At 43.0% G+C, this 14,576-nt stretch overlaps 1 protein-coding gene across 1 annotated transcript in view; it reads right to left on the bottom strand.

Annotated features, from left to right (window-relative positions):
* EXOC4 (exocyst complex component 4) overlaps window positions 1-14,576 on the bottom strand; it is an 828,650-nt gene that overhangs the window by 229,910 nt on the left and 584,164 nt on the right. The window lies entirely within an intron of this gene.

Below are 14,576 nucleotides of genomic sequence, written 5' to 3'. Positions count from 1 at the left end.
CAGAAGACCTCAGACCTCCCAAAAGGCAAGAAACTCCCCGCGTACCTGGGGAAGGCAAAGGAAAAAAACAGAGACAAAAGAATAGGGACGGTACCTGCACCTCTGGGAGGGAGCCGTGAAGGAGGAAAGGTTTCCACACACTAGGAAGACCCTTCAGTGGCGGAGACTGCGGGTGGCGGAGAGGGGGAGCTTCGGAGCCACGGAGAGGAGCGCGGCAACAGGCGTGCGGAGGGCAAAGCGGAGAGATTCCCGCACAGAGGACCGGTGCCGACCAGCACTCACCAGGCCGAGAGGCTTGTCTGCTCACCCGCCGGGGAGGGCGGGGACTGGGAGTTGAGGCTCGGGCTTCGGAGGTCGGATCCCAGGGAGAGGACTGGCGGCGTGAACACAGCCTGAAGGGGTTAGTGCGCCACAGCTAGCTGGGAGGGAGTCGGGGAAAAAGTCTGGACCTGCCGAAGAGGCAAGAGACTTTTTCTTCCCTCTTTGTTTCCTGGTGCGCGAGGAGAGGGGATTCAGAGCGCCGCTTAAAGGAGCTCCAGAGACGCGCGTGGGACGCGGCTAAAAGCGCGGACCCCAGAGACGGGCGTGAGACGCTAAGGCCGCTGCTGCCGCCACCAAGAAGCCTGTGGGAGAGCACAGGTCACTCTCCACACCTCCCCTCCTGGGAGCCTGTGCAGCCCGCCACTGCCAGGGTCCCGGGATCCAAGGACGGCTTCCCGGGGAGAACGCATGGCGCGCCTCACGCTGGTGCAACGTCACGCCGGCCTCTGCCGGCGCAGGCTCGCCCCGCCTCCGTGCCCCTCCCTCCCCCCCGGCCTGAGTGAGCCAGAGCCCCCGAATCACTGGCTCCTTTAACCCCGTCCTGTCTGAGCGAAGAACAGACGCACTCAGGCGACCTACACGCAGAGGCGGGGCCAAATCCAAAACTGAACCCCCGGAGCTGCTTGAACAAAGAAGAGAAAGGGAAATCTCTCCCAGCAGCCTCAGAAGCAGCGGATTCAATCTCCACACTCAACTTGATGTGCCCTGCATCTGTGGAATACCTGAATAGACAACAAATTATCCCAAATCAAGGAGGTGGACTTTGGGAGCAAGGTATATTATTTCTTCCCCTTTTCCTCTTTTTGTGAGTGTGTATGTGTATGCTTCTGTGTGAGATTTTGTCTCTATAGCTTTGCTTTCACCATTTGTCCAAGGGTTCTGTCCATCCGTTTTTTTTTTTTCTGTTGTTCTTGTTTTTTTGTTGTGTTTTTTACTTAAAAATTTTTTTTTAATAATTATTTTTTATTTTAATAACTTTATTTTATTTTATCTTACTTTATTTTATTTTATTTTATCCTCTTTCTTTTTCTCTCTCTCTTTTTTTTTTTTTTTTTTTGCGATACGCAGGCCTCTCACTGTCGTGGCCTCTCCCGTTGCGGAGCACAGGCTCCGGACGCGCAGGCCCAGCGGCCACGGCTCACGGGCCCAGCCGCTCCGCGGCATGCGGGACCCTCCCGGACCGGGGCACAAACCCGTGCTCTCTGCATCAGCAGGCGGACTCTCAACCACGGCGCCACCAGGGAAGCCCTCTTTTTCTCTTTCTTTCTACTTTTTTCCCTTTTATTCTGAGCCGTGTGGATGAAAGGCTCTTGGTGCTGCACCAGGAGTCAGTGCTGTGCCTCTGAGGTGGGAGAGCCAACTTCAGGACACTGGTCCACAAGACACCTCCCAGCTCTACATAATATCAAATGGCGAAAATCTCCCAGAGATCTCCATCTCAACACCAAGACCCAGCTTCACTCAACGACCAGCAAGCTACAGTGCTGGACACCCTATGCCAAACAACTAGCAAGACAGGAACACAACCCCACCCACTAGCACAGAGGCTGCCTAAAATCATAATAAGGCCACAGACACCCCAAAACACACCACCAGACGTGGACCTGCCCACCAGAAAGACAAGATCCAGCCTCATCCACCAGAACACAGGCACTAGTCCCCTCCACCAGGAAGCCTACACAACCCACTGAACCAACCTAAGCCACTGGGGACAGATCCCAAAAACAACGGGAACTACGAACCTGCAGCCTGCAAAAAGGAGACCCCAAACACAGTAAGATAAGCAAAATGAGAAGACAGAAAAACACACAGCAGATGAAGGAGCAAGGTAAAAACCCACCAGACCTAACAAATGAAGAGGAAATAGGCAGTCTACCTGAAAAAGAATTCAGAATAATGATAGTAAAGATGATCCAGAATCTTGGAAATAGAACAGACAAAATGCAAGAAACATTTAACAAGGACCTAGAAGAACTAAAGAGGAAACAAGCAATGATGAACAACACAATAAATGAAATTAAAAATTCTCTAGAAGGGATTAATAGCAGAATAACTGAGGCAGAAGAACAGATAAGTGACTTGGAAGATAAAATAATGGAAATAACTACTGCAGAGCAGAATAAAGAAAAAAGAATGAAAAGAACTGAGGACAGTCTCGGAGACCTCTGGGACAACATTAAATGCACCAACATTCAAATTATAGGGGTCCCAGAAGAAGAGAAAAAGAAAGGGACTGAGAAAATATTTGAAAACATTATAGTTGAAAACTTCCCTAATATGGGAAAGGAAATAGTTAATCAAGTCCAGGAAGCACAGAGAGTTCCATACAGGAGAAATCCAAGGAGAAACATGCCAAGACACATATTAATCAAACTATCAAAAATTAAATACAAAGAACACATATTAAAAGCAGCAAGGGAAAAACAACAAATAACACACAAGGGAATCCCCATAAGGTTAATAGCTGATCTTTCAGCAGAAACTCTGCAAGCCAGAAGGGAGTGGCAGGACATATTTAAAGTGATGAAGGAGAAAAACCTACAACCAAGATTAGTCTACCCAGCAAGGATCTCATTCAGATTTGATGGAGAAATTAAAACCTTTACATTCAAGCAAAAGCTGAGGGAGTTCAGCACCACCAAACCAGCTTTACAACAAATGCTAAAGGAACTTCTCTAGGCAAGAAACACAAGAGAAGGAAAAGACCTACAATAACAAATCCAAAACAATTAAGAAAATGGCAAAAGGAACATACATATCGATAATTACCTTAAATGTAAATGGATTAAACACTCCCACCAAAAGACACAGACTGGCTGAATGGATACAAAAACAAGACCCATATATATGCTGTCTACAAGAGACCCACTTCAAACCTAGGGACACATACAGACTGAAAGTGAGGGGATGGAAAAAGATATTCCATGAAAATGGAAATCAAAGGAAAGCTGGAGTAGCAATTCTCATATCAGACAAAATAGGCTTTAAAATAAAGACTATTACAAGAGCCAAAGAAGGACACTACATAATGATCAAGGGATCGATCCAAGATATAACAATTGTAAATATTTATGCACCCAACATAGGAGCACCTCAATGCATAAGGCAAATACTAACAGCCATTAAAGGGGAAATGGACAGTAACACAATCACAGTAGGGGACTTTAACACCCCACTTTCACCAATGCACAGATCATCCAAAATGAAAATAAATAAGGAAACACAAGCTTTAAATGTTACATTAAACAAGATGGACTTAATTGATATTTATAGGACATTCCATCCAAAAACAACAGAATACACATTTTTCTCAAGTGCTCATGGAACATTCTCCAGGATAGATCATATCTTGGGTCACAAATCAAGCCTTGGTAAATTTAAGAAAATTGAAATCGTATCAAGTATCTTTTCCGACCACAACGCTATGTGAGATATCATCTCACACCGGTCTGAATGGCCATCATCAAAAAATCTAGAAACAATAAATGCTGGAGAGGGTGTGGAGAAAAGGGAACACTCTTGCACTACTGGTGGGAATGTAAATTGATACAGCCACTATGGAGAACAGTATGGAGGTTCTTTAAGAAACTACAAATAGAACTACCACACAACCCAGCAATCCCACTATTGGGCATATACCCTGAGAAAACCATAATTCAAAAAGAGTCATGTACCAAAATGTTCACTGCAGCACTGTTTACAACAGCCAGATCATGGAAGCAACCTAAGTGTCCATCGAGAGATGAATGGATAAAGATGTGGCACATATATATAATGGAATATTACTCAACCATAAAAAGAAACAAAATTGAGATATTTGCAGTGAAGTGGATGGACCTAGAGTCTGTCATACAGAGGGAAGTAAGTCAGAAAGAGAAAAACAAATACCGTATTCTAACACATATATATGGAATCTAAGAAAAAAAAAGTTATGAAGAACCTAGGGGTAAGACGTGAATAAAGACACAGACCTACTAGAGAATGGACTTGAGGATATGGGGAGGTGGAAGGGTAAGCTGTGACAAAGTGAGAGAGTGGCATGGACATATATACACTACCAAACATAAAACAGATAGCTAGTGGGAAGCAGCGCATAGCACAGGGAGATCAGCTCGGTGGTTTGTGACCACCTAGAGGGGTGGGATAGGGAGGGTGGGAGGGAGGGAGACGCAAGAGGGAAGAGATATGGGAACATATGTATATGTATAACTGATTCACTTTGTTATAAAGCAGAAACTAACACACCATTGTAAAGCAATTATACTCCAATAAAGATGTTAAAAAAAAAGAAGTTAGTTGAAATATATATATGTTTTCACACACACACACTTTTTCTCTCCTCCTCTTCTTGATTTGCAAAAGGCTACTGATAGAAGTCTGGTTAACCAGGGACTTTCTAAGAAAACCAGCCAACCAGACAAGGTCCTATTTCTTCTCCATCCGGAGATAAGACTATAAAGATATTTGTAAAATTCAAGTTGATCATATTACATGCTTATTCTGCCTGTAAATAAAAATCATCTCTCATTTGCTCACTTCACAGCCTTTTTCATCAACAGTTATGAGGGCAAGTTCCCTGGTAGCATCATGTCAGTAAAGGCAGTACTTATAGATTAATCACAAGCATGAGTTGGTCAATTGCCTGTTCCATGACAGCATTTAAAGGAAACGTCAGAATGGGTACGTTTAGAAAGTGAACACTCTTAACAAAGCAACTACTTTCCCACTTAATTTATTTCCCTTTATGTTCAGATTTCCTAAGTAAGATATTAAAAAACCATGGTAAAAGTGCTTAGGGAATGATTGGGAATTCATTTCTGGGATGGCTGAAAAAGACTTCAAATTACCAGGTTTGGTTATGCTATGAAACCAATTCAGTAAAGTGTTAACTGTAGAATCCTGATGGTGAGTGTGTGGGTGTTTTTTTTTTTTCCAGTCTTTTTAGATGTTTCAAATATTCTCACGATAAACTGTGGGGAAAAAATTGCCGGATTCTTATGTTGGTTGTCTAATCATGTATGGAACAAACTACTGGTAAAAACTAGTGAAGCCTTTCATTTAATAGGAAATATTTTTCATTTCTGTAGGTGTAAGCATCATTCCCTTTAATGCTAATGGATTTTCTGAATGCTCATGTGGGTGTGTGGACCAATAATAATAACAATTATGAGACAACAACTCAATATGTAGAGCAGTTCAGAAAGCCCTGCTGAATACATGATCTCATTGTACTCCTCACCTGAATCTTATGAGGTTGCTTGAGTTAGCATCATTCTCATTCCATATGAGGGACATGAAGTTCAGGGAAGATAGGTGGCTTGGGCTTGTCTAAGGTCACTGGACTGACAAGGAGACCAGATCCCCATTTTATATGCTTTTCCCACCATGCCATGATGAAATTTACATTTCCTGAATGACTAGGAAGAACCACAACAAAAATTCTACAAAAAATAAAAAGTATTAAACTAGTAATAGAATTAATCATACAAAAAGACCACAACTTGATAAGAATCTGAAGACACAGATGAATGTTATGAGATTCCCAAAGTCCCCATTAGTAGTGAAAGACTTAATTTGCTCAGCTATCTCAGAAGTGGACAGGTGAGTGTTGAAAGCCACAGTGACAATCTGAACAACCAAAGACAAGAACAAAGGCATCTTCTACTGCATCTTCCTCGATAAAACCTGAAGCACGGGCTTCCCTGGTGGTGCAGTGGTTGAGAGTCCGCCTGCCAATGCAGGGGACACGGGTTCGTGCCCCGGTCCGGGAAGATCCCACATGCCGCGGAGCGCCTGGGCCCGTGAGCCATAGCTGCTGAGCCTGCGCGTCCGGAGCCTGTGCTCCGCAACGGGAGAGGCCACAACAGTGAGAGGCCCGCGTACCGCAAAACAAACAAAAAACAAACAAAACAAAACAAAAAAAACCTGAAGCAACCACTAGTTGGTTGGTTACTTGAGGCCTTCATGTGTCATGAAGAACCCAAACAATATTGCTGGTGAATATTTTATCTTACTTGTATTTTACCTTTATTAAGTAAAATTCAAAGAAAATCAAACCCCCACACTGTGTTAGTATTTCTTTCAGTTTAGATAAACACTGAAGAATCAGATTAGACCCCAAGGCATCTTGGTTCTAAGACTTATTTTAGCACGGTGAGACCATTAGCACCAACTCTCAGAGCTTACAGGGGAGAAAAAAAAATCAGTTGATCAGCTGTCTTTTCCATTTAATGATTTTCATGATGACTTCCTACAGACCTTAAATGGGACTCATCTATTCAGGCTAATAAAAGCTAAATCTATTCTGCACCATGGAGTGCAGTGGCAACAACTGGCCGCAATGCAAATACCACTGAAATCCAACATTCTTCATATTAACATAATTTGATATGATGAAACCATATGCTGTTGCTGCTGGCCACACTTCCCTGGGAAACCAACAAGAGGTTATGGGCAGTACCTTGGCTTAGCTGGGGAAATAACAGGCTTGGGCTTCAGTGTAATTATCTCTGGCAAATCATTACACTGTAAGCAGCTGTGTCTACCAACTTTCAGTAAGGCTTAACCAGAGCTCCAGCAATCACTCAACCCACCAAAAACTTTCATTTGGAACCTTCCTGACACCTAGAGTTTAGGCCACCTTGGCCCTATTGCCTTAACAGCAATACTTCTACACTGCTTCCTGCCAGAGGGTTTTCAAGGAAAATAGAGCAAGTTGAATATGTTGCATTCTATATAATTTGCTTCCAATTATTAGCTGTAGTGGGATGAATAGTGTCCTCCCAACATTCCACACACAATCTCAGAATGTGACCTTACTTGGAAATAGGGTCTTTGTAGATAGAATTAAGGTTAGGGTTGAGGTGAGATCATGCTGGATTAAGGTGAGCCCTAAATCCAATGAGAGTGTCCTTATAAGAGCCAGAAATGGAAAAATGGAGAACATGGGAGAAGCCCATGTTAGGATGGAGGCAGAGATCGGAGTTATGCTTCCAGAAGTCAAGAAGTACCAGGACCACCAGAAGATGGAAGAAGCAGGGAAGGGTCTTCCTCTAGAGCCGTTGGAGGGAATGTGGCTCCTGGCCTCCATAACTATGAGAACATCAATTTCTGTTTTTTAAGCCACCTAGTTTGTGGTAATTTGTTATGTTTGCCCTAGGAAACGAACATAGTAGCTTTTTTTTTTTTTTTGCAGTACGCGGGCCTCTCACTGTTGTGGCCTCTCCCATTGCGGAGCGGACGCGCAGGCTCAGCGGCCATGGCTCACGGGCCCAGCCGCTCCGCGGCATGTGGGATCTTCCCAGACCGGGTCATGAACCCGCGTCCCCTGCATCGGCAGGCAGACTCTCAACCACTGCGCCACCAGGGAAGCCTATAGCAGCTTTAATGGTCATAAATACTGCATGCTGCCTCTGCTGCTAACAAATGATCAGTGGGCAAATCCAGGAAAAAGAGAAAGGAAGTGAAACAATACCATCTCCTGCTGTCACTCTAGGGTAGTGGAAACAGAAGTTATAGGTGGGCGCTAGAGCACAAAGAACAGGAGTGAGTAAGCAGCAAGTTAGTGATAAGAGGAGATGCAGGCTGAAATCTACAAAGAGATGGCAGGGGTGCAGAGGCACCGTCAGTACAAATCAGAAGTCTATGAAGGTGAGAGTCAGGGAGCAGGCGGGTAGCCAGTAACAGAGCGGGCAATGCTGAAGTCCAGGTGTCTGTGACACGGGCAACGAAGGTGATGTGTTCTACCACCATTACTCCACCCACACCTTAGAAATGATGCCTGTGTTCCTAGGACACAGATTTTATTATTCTTGTTTTATAGAGGAGGAAATAGGTATGGAGAGGTTAGCAATTTGGTCCTGATCACAAAATTATCCATTGAAATGTCTGGGATTTCAATCTATTTGTATCTGATTCTAAGACTTATGGATCAAGCTTGATTCAAAGTATCAAACAGAGCCCTCTGTTACAAACCTAAGTGAATTAAAGAATGCCTGAATTATAATTTTTTTGTACTTCCTCTCAGGGCAATAACTGATTCTATGGAGTAGAAAGATCCAGGCCAGCGGCATTAATTCAGGCTGCATATGTTGGGATCATCTGGGCAGCTTATAACACCTGGATGCCCAGGCCCCACCCCTGACCAACTGAACCAAAGCTCTGGGATGGGATCTAGGTGTGTTCAGAAAGCTCCTAGGTGATTCTAATGGGTATTGTTGAGAACCACACCCCTCCAGGTAGCCGGGGAAAGCACAGGAGGATGAGGAAGAGATGAGAGGGTGGGGTTTGCAGGCCGCCTCTAACCATCTGACTTCTCAGATGTGCTCTGACACATACTGGGGCAATGAGGAAAATGAAAATATGCTTTAAATGTTTTAAGATTGCCTAAAATTTTTGACTTGCACAGCTTATGTTTTTTTTTTTTCTCCAATGATGGGGAACATAAGCCAAAGCACTAGGAAAGCTGTCTCTGTCTCACATTGCCCTACATGAGCCAGAAAACGTAGTCTCATCCTGTGTATAGAAAGAACACTGCAAAATTCAGCAACGTGCTAGACTAGGAAGCAGCTTCTGCTGCTGCTGCAAATATTGTTTTTACAATTTCTGTGCCTGTATGAAACAAAGCTGAATAGCTTTTTGAAGTTAACTACTGTTGTTTATCTCAAGGCTAAGAGTCCACAGTGTTAGAGCCCCATTTCCTAACCTCCAGCTGGAAACGCTGGTATTAAGGCAATGCTTCTAAAAGTTCTGTCTCTATTAAAATCAACTAGAGGGCTAGTTAGACCAGAGGTTCCTGCGCCCCATCCCGGAGTGGAGTGAGGTTCAGGAATCTGCATTTCTCACAAGCTCAGGTGATGTGGATGCTGCCAGTCCATGGATCACACTTCGTGTTGCACTGGTACAAGGCCGTGCTTCTCAAAATCTAATGTACATACATATCACCTGGGGATGCCGTACATATGCAGATTCTGACTCAGAGGTCTGATGTTCCTGTCCACAGACCACTAAGTAACAAGGATACCGGGTATTCCACTGGGAGGTAGGGGAAAAAACTTTACTTGTATTTTTTGTTCATACAGATGTCCATTCAGCTATGTGATAGGTAAGGGATTAAAAAAACTTAAGCATTAGTCCCCCCTCCCCTTTTTTGGGTGGAGACACTAAGGAAGAATAAATTACATCCCCCAAACAGTGATAAACTAGGGAACTGAGGGAATTTTTCCTCATGTCTAACAAATGAACAGTTGGTAGACGCCTGTTACATATAAGGCATGGGGAAGTATCCACTTCAAACAATCAATTGTTTCCATAGCTCCATGTCCGCAATGCCAGAAGATCTGACTTAAGAGCAATGAGGAATTTCTCTTAATGGATTTCTTTAATTGGAGTCAGTATACTTTGTCTTGCAATGGATGGAGCCATTCTGCAGAAAAAGTGATGGTAATAGAGGACTCGCAGATGGTAACAGCATGAAGTATAGTCCATTCTGCTTCTATCTGGGAGCATCAGAGGCATAAGAACTGTGACATTTTAATTTAAACATTGTCATGAATCTTAAACCCAAGACCATGAATCTGACACCATGGGGGCAAAACACGCACACTCATGCCCCTGTACTAAGGAAGTCATCATTCATTCATTCATTTTCATCCACTCAGCCATTTATTCAACATTGCCTTCTCTATAGCAGGCATGGTTGCAGGAGCTGGGGATTTAGGAGGGAACCATCTGTAACAAGTATCCGAGCTATTCCATCTGTTGGAAAGTGGTTTAGACACTGAGGCAAGAAAGATGCATTGGTTTTACACTTCTACTCCTGTGAGGCAATATACGGATTTAGAGCAGTACATCTCTGGCTGTGGTGAGAGTCTGGTTCCAAACTCTCCCCCCATCCCCCGAGTCTGTCACAGATGGATACTTTTATAAAATGAATTACTAGAAAAAAGAAATTTTTAAAAACCTGGTGATAAAAACACAAGTCCAAATTTTTTACTGTTAGGTTCAACAGACAATGTCAAATTGCTAAAAAAAAAAAAAAAAAGTGTCTAAATGCTTCCTCTCAAACTCTGCCCATCTCATAGCAGACTAGTAACAAATAGGTTAGAGCATGGGAGCCAGGGTTAGGTCGCCTGGGTTTGAATTACAGTTCTAGCGTTGCTAGCTAGGTGACTATGGATGGCCAAGTTAGTTAATTTCATTGTTTCTCAGTTTCCTCCTTATAATAAGAATGCCACCTTCACAAAGCTGTTGTCAATGCATATAAAACACTTACAAGTCGGGCTTCCCTGGTGGCGCAGTGGCTGAGAGTCCTCCTGCTGATGCAGGGGACATGGGTTCGTGCCCTGGTCGGGAGGATCCCACATGCCACGGAGTGGCTGGGCCCATGAGCCATGGCCGCTGAGCCTGTGCATCCGGAGCCTGTGCTCCGCAGCGGGAGAGGCCACAACAGTGAGAGGCCCACGTACCGCAAAAAAAACACAAACAGAAAAACAAACAAAACCAAAAAACATTTACAAGTCAATACGCATAAAGCACTCAATAGTGTCTGGCTCACAGTAGATGTATTAAAGTGTTAGTTGTCACCATTACTACTATTTACTATTATGAATGCTATCATTACCACCATTAGACTTCCACTGTTACTACTAGTACCACGCTGCTCTATCACTTTGGGTATCTGCACAGTTGTTTCACCTATAAAATGGTGCTTGTAATTTCTTCCTTCCTATTTCCTTCCTTCCTTCCTTCCCTCCTATGAATTCTGTGCCTAGAAAGTAAAACTACCAATGCAAAACTACGTTATTGCCCAAGTAAATGCCCCCTTATAACCGACTGTCTATCCTGACCAATGTCATTTCAAAGAGGAAAGGACAAAATGTCCTGGGGTTTTCTGCGTCTGCACCTCATCAGATAAGTAGATGGGAGCAGCACTGAGACAGCTGTCTGTCCACTCTCTCTGGAGAATCCAGTTGGGCTGATGCTTCATGACACTGGGTGGTGCCTCCAGGGAAAGGCACGACCCTTTCCACTCTGTGACCAAACAACAGTCTAGCCGAGGGAATGACTTTGAAGGACACGTAATTGAATACTTAACCCGCCTGCATTTTTCACACATACATATATTTCTTCAAGCTCCCTTCTTAACTATTGTTTTGTACTCTCAGCTAAAATGGTGGAGAATAATTTCTCCATTATTTTTCTTTAGTTACGTATAATTAGCTGAGAATAAAAATATCAAGGTGACACTGAAACACATTTAAGAGACACTGAAATTTGAGCATGGGAAATTATGTTTGAAAACAATTTACAATCATTATAAAGCAAGAGACTTTCTCAAGACGGGAAAGGAAACTAACCACCTCCTCACTTGCTTTTTTAACCTCATAACTGAGAATATTAAACAAATTTACTGATATGGTCTAACTAATTTGCATTCTCATAAAATTTTTATGAAGAAAGAGAGGACAACAAAATAACCAAATAAGAAAGCAGGTGTTTGGGCTCTGTAAACATATTTGGAGGTTGATAACTTGCATGGCCTTAGTTTTAAGACTTATTCACTTACATATAACTATCATATCTTGACAAGGTCAAAGAGAGAAGAGGTAAAGTTGGAGTTCTTACATAGCCTCAGAACGGAGTAACTGACTTAAAGAACAAGAGGCGTAGTAACATGTACAAATGGCTGGTGATGAGGTTAGGAGTGACTTGACAAGCACATCGGTAGGCTGCCCAGAGATGCCATTTAGCCAGCAGTGTGTGGCCCTGACATGGCCCAGACTGTAGTCAACTAGTGGAGTTTTAATCTGTCTTTTGTTACTCAAGTTGAAAATCATCATGTTTAATGAGCCAGCATCTTTAGTTCCCAGATTCACTCTGTAGTGCATTATTTCTTTTAAATTAGTACACTAAGCATATTAAAGTTGCTCTGTACAGCATACGGCATGACACTTGAGGGATATACATACTGAGAGGTTTTCTGATGGAGAGGATGTTAATGATACTGTCAGACATAAGATACATGTAAACAAGTTTTTGTCACTCTCTTTCTCATCTTCCCACTCCGACTCTGCAGTTAAGACTCTCAAAATTTATTCACTGTGTCCATCCACCCACACACCCACCCACCGACACACATAAACATTCATTCAACAAACTATCGAGTATCTTCCTACCGTCTGATACTGTACTATACTTTTGGAACTTAATTTCTAGTGGGAAAAGATAGGAAATCAACAAGCTAGAAAATAAATGATTATAATTGTGCTAAGAAGGAAAAAAATTAAAATGTTAAAATAGTGACTAACTGGGGAGATCTATTCATGATCCTAACAAAAACCAGAATTCCATTCAGATGACTAACTGAAGAAATATTAATGAAGAGATGACTGACAGAGGTACGGGCAGCACTGAAAGAAGCAACAAGGGATGCTGAGGCACCCAGAGACCAATAACAGCAGAAAGCTATCATCAAGGGCCAAGGAGGAGAGATGGTATGACCAGCGTCCAGTGAGAGCTGAAGCCATACAGGAGGTGTCGCCTGGCAGGACCTCTGGTTACAGAGGGAGGCACCCAAAGCCAAAACTATGATCCAGGGCTTCCCTGGTGGCGCAGTGGTTGAGAGTCCACCTGCCAACGCAGGGGACGCGGGTTCGTGCTCCGGTCTGGGAAGATCCCACGTGCTGTGTGGGATGGGCCCGTGAGCCATGGCCACTGAACCTGCACGTTCGGAGCCTGTGCTCCGCAACGGGAGAGGCCACAGCAGTGAGAGGCCCGTGTACCGCAAAACAAACAAACAAACAAACAAAAAACTATGATCCAAAGTGGAAAGGAAGGAGATAAGAACCCAACATCTTTCTCCTTTTACCCTCCAATCTCCTGCTGGTGCTTCCTATTGGCAGAACCTGATCACAAGTCACTTGGCAAGGGAGTTTTGGTGGTAACAGTTCATAGAGTTTGGCTTCAGTGTTGAGAACAGACAGATTGGGAGCAGGAGGTGGGGGCGGGGGGGGATGGAGAATAACCAAGGAAGGGGACCTACTTAGGTAAGACAGTTAGGAAAAGCTTCCCTATGGAGGTGACATTTGAACAGGCACCAAGAGAAGATGCCGGCCATGCAAAGAGCCAGTGGAAGAGTAATTCAGCAGAGGGATGGGATGATGAGCACATGCCTTTGCTATTCTCCCTTCTCTGCATCCCATGCTCAGTACAGATCCTCACTAGGAACACATCCAACATAAACTCAGGCAATGCAAATGAACACTTTCCTAGGTGTGACGCTATTGTTCAAGTTCTGGGAGAAGTGAATGCCTCTATTCTATTTTCTCAATACCATAGAAGAATTTGCTTATAAAAAAAGAATGCTCACAACTAGGACATTCCCCTGTGAAAGGGCCAGCATTTCTATTCATTCTAATGTACAAAGAAGGAAGAATCAAGGAAGACATATATAAAAGCAGGTAAAGGCAGGCAACTGAAGCAACTATATATATATATATATCACTTATAGAACTTCTCTTTGAAGATCTCAAGTCTTCTACATTTTGAGATATCCTCATACCATGCAACTTACATAAAACTATGCTATTGTACCCATCATTCTCTTAAGTGAAGAAACACTATAAAGATTCAATTACAGTGTAATAATAATTAACGTATAGCCAGAATTGAAATTCATAGTAATTTTCTTTTAGTCTTATATTTACCTCTAAGTCACTGGCTTAAAGCATATAAAACAAATACCTCAAGTCTATTAATCCATACATCTGACAAATTATCTTATTTCTGTTGTCCAGAAACCATTTCTTTATACAATGAAAGTAATATGATCATCATATTAAGATGATCATCACTTAAATTAATAAATGATCTGACTTTTAAAAGCCAGTTTTTTGGGTGGGTTCAAATGCACTGTGAGGTAGCCAAGTTATATAGGGTAAGTCAGCCCTCAAATGGTACAGAGGGTTTACTGTTGGTAATTGAGGTTAGGCAGAATAACTTCCTTCCTATAAGTCCTTCTACTCCAGGATGCATTCATCATTGGAAAGAGAGTTCTTTTCAAGGACAAATTCCAGGCCAATAATGAGGAGTTGCCTGCATGTTAATGAGACTCACCATCTCCCATATTCAAAGCTAACCACTTTTTTCTTAAAGATCTTCAGGAATTTCCATTATCTCTACACTAGTCCTTAATTTCCCTGGTGCCTGTTTAATTTATCTCCTCTTGTTTTGTCCCTGATGAATATGGAAACAGA

Source organism: Mesoplodon densirostris, chromosome 9, assembly GCF_025265405.1.
Source record: "Mesoplodon densirostris isolate mMesDen1 chromosome 9, mMesDen1 primary haplotype, whole genome shotgun sequence".
In the NCBI taxonomy this organism is placed as follows: Eukaryota; Metazoa; Chordata; class Mammalia; order Artiodactyla; family Ziphiidae; genus Mesoplodon; species Mesoplodon densirostris.
Note: the sequence above shows the minus strand (reverse complement) of the source record. Positions and strands in the feature narration are given on the sequence as shown.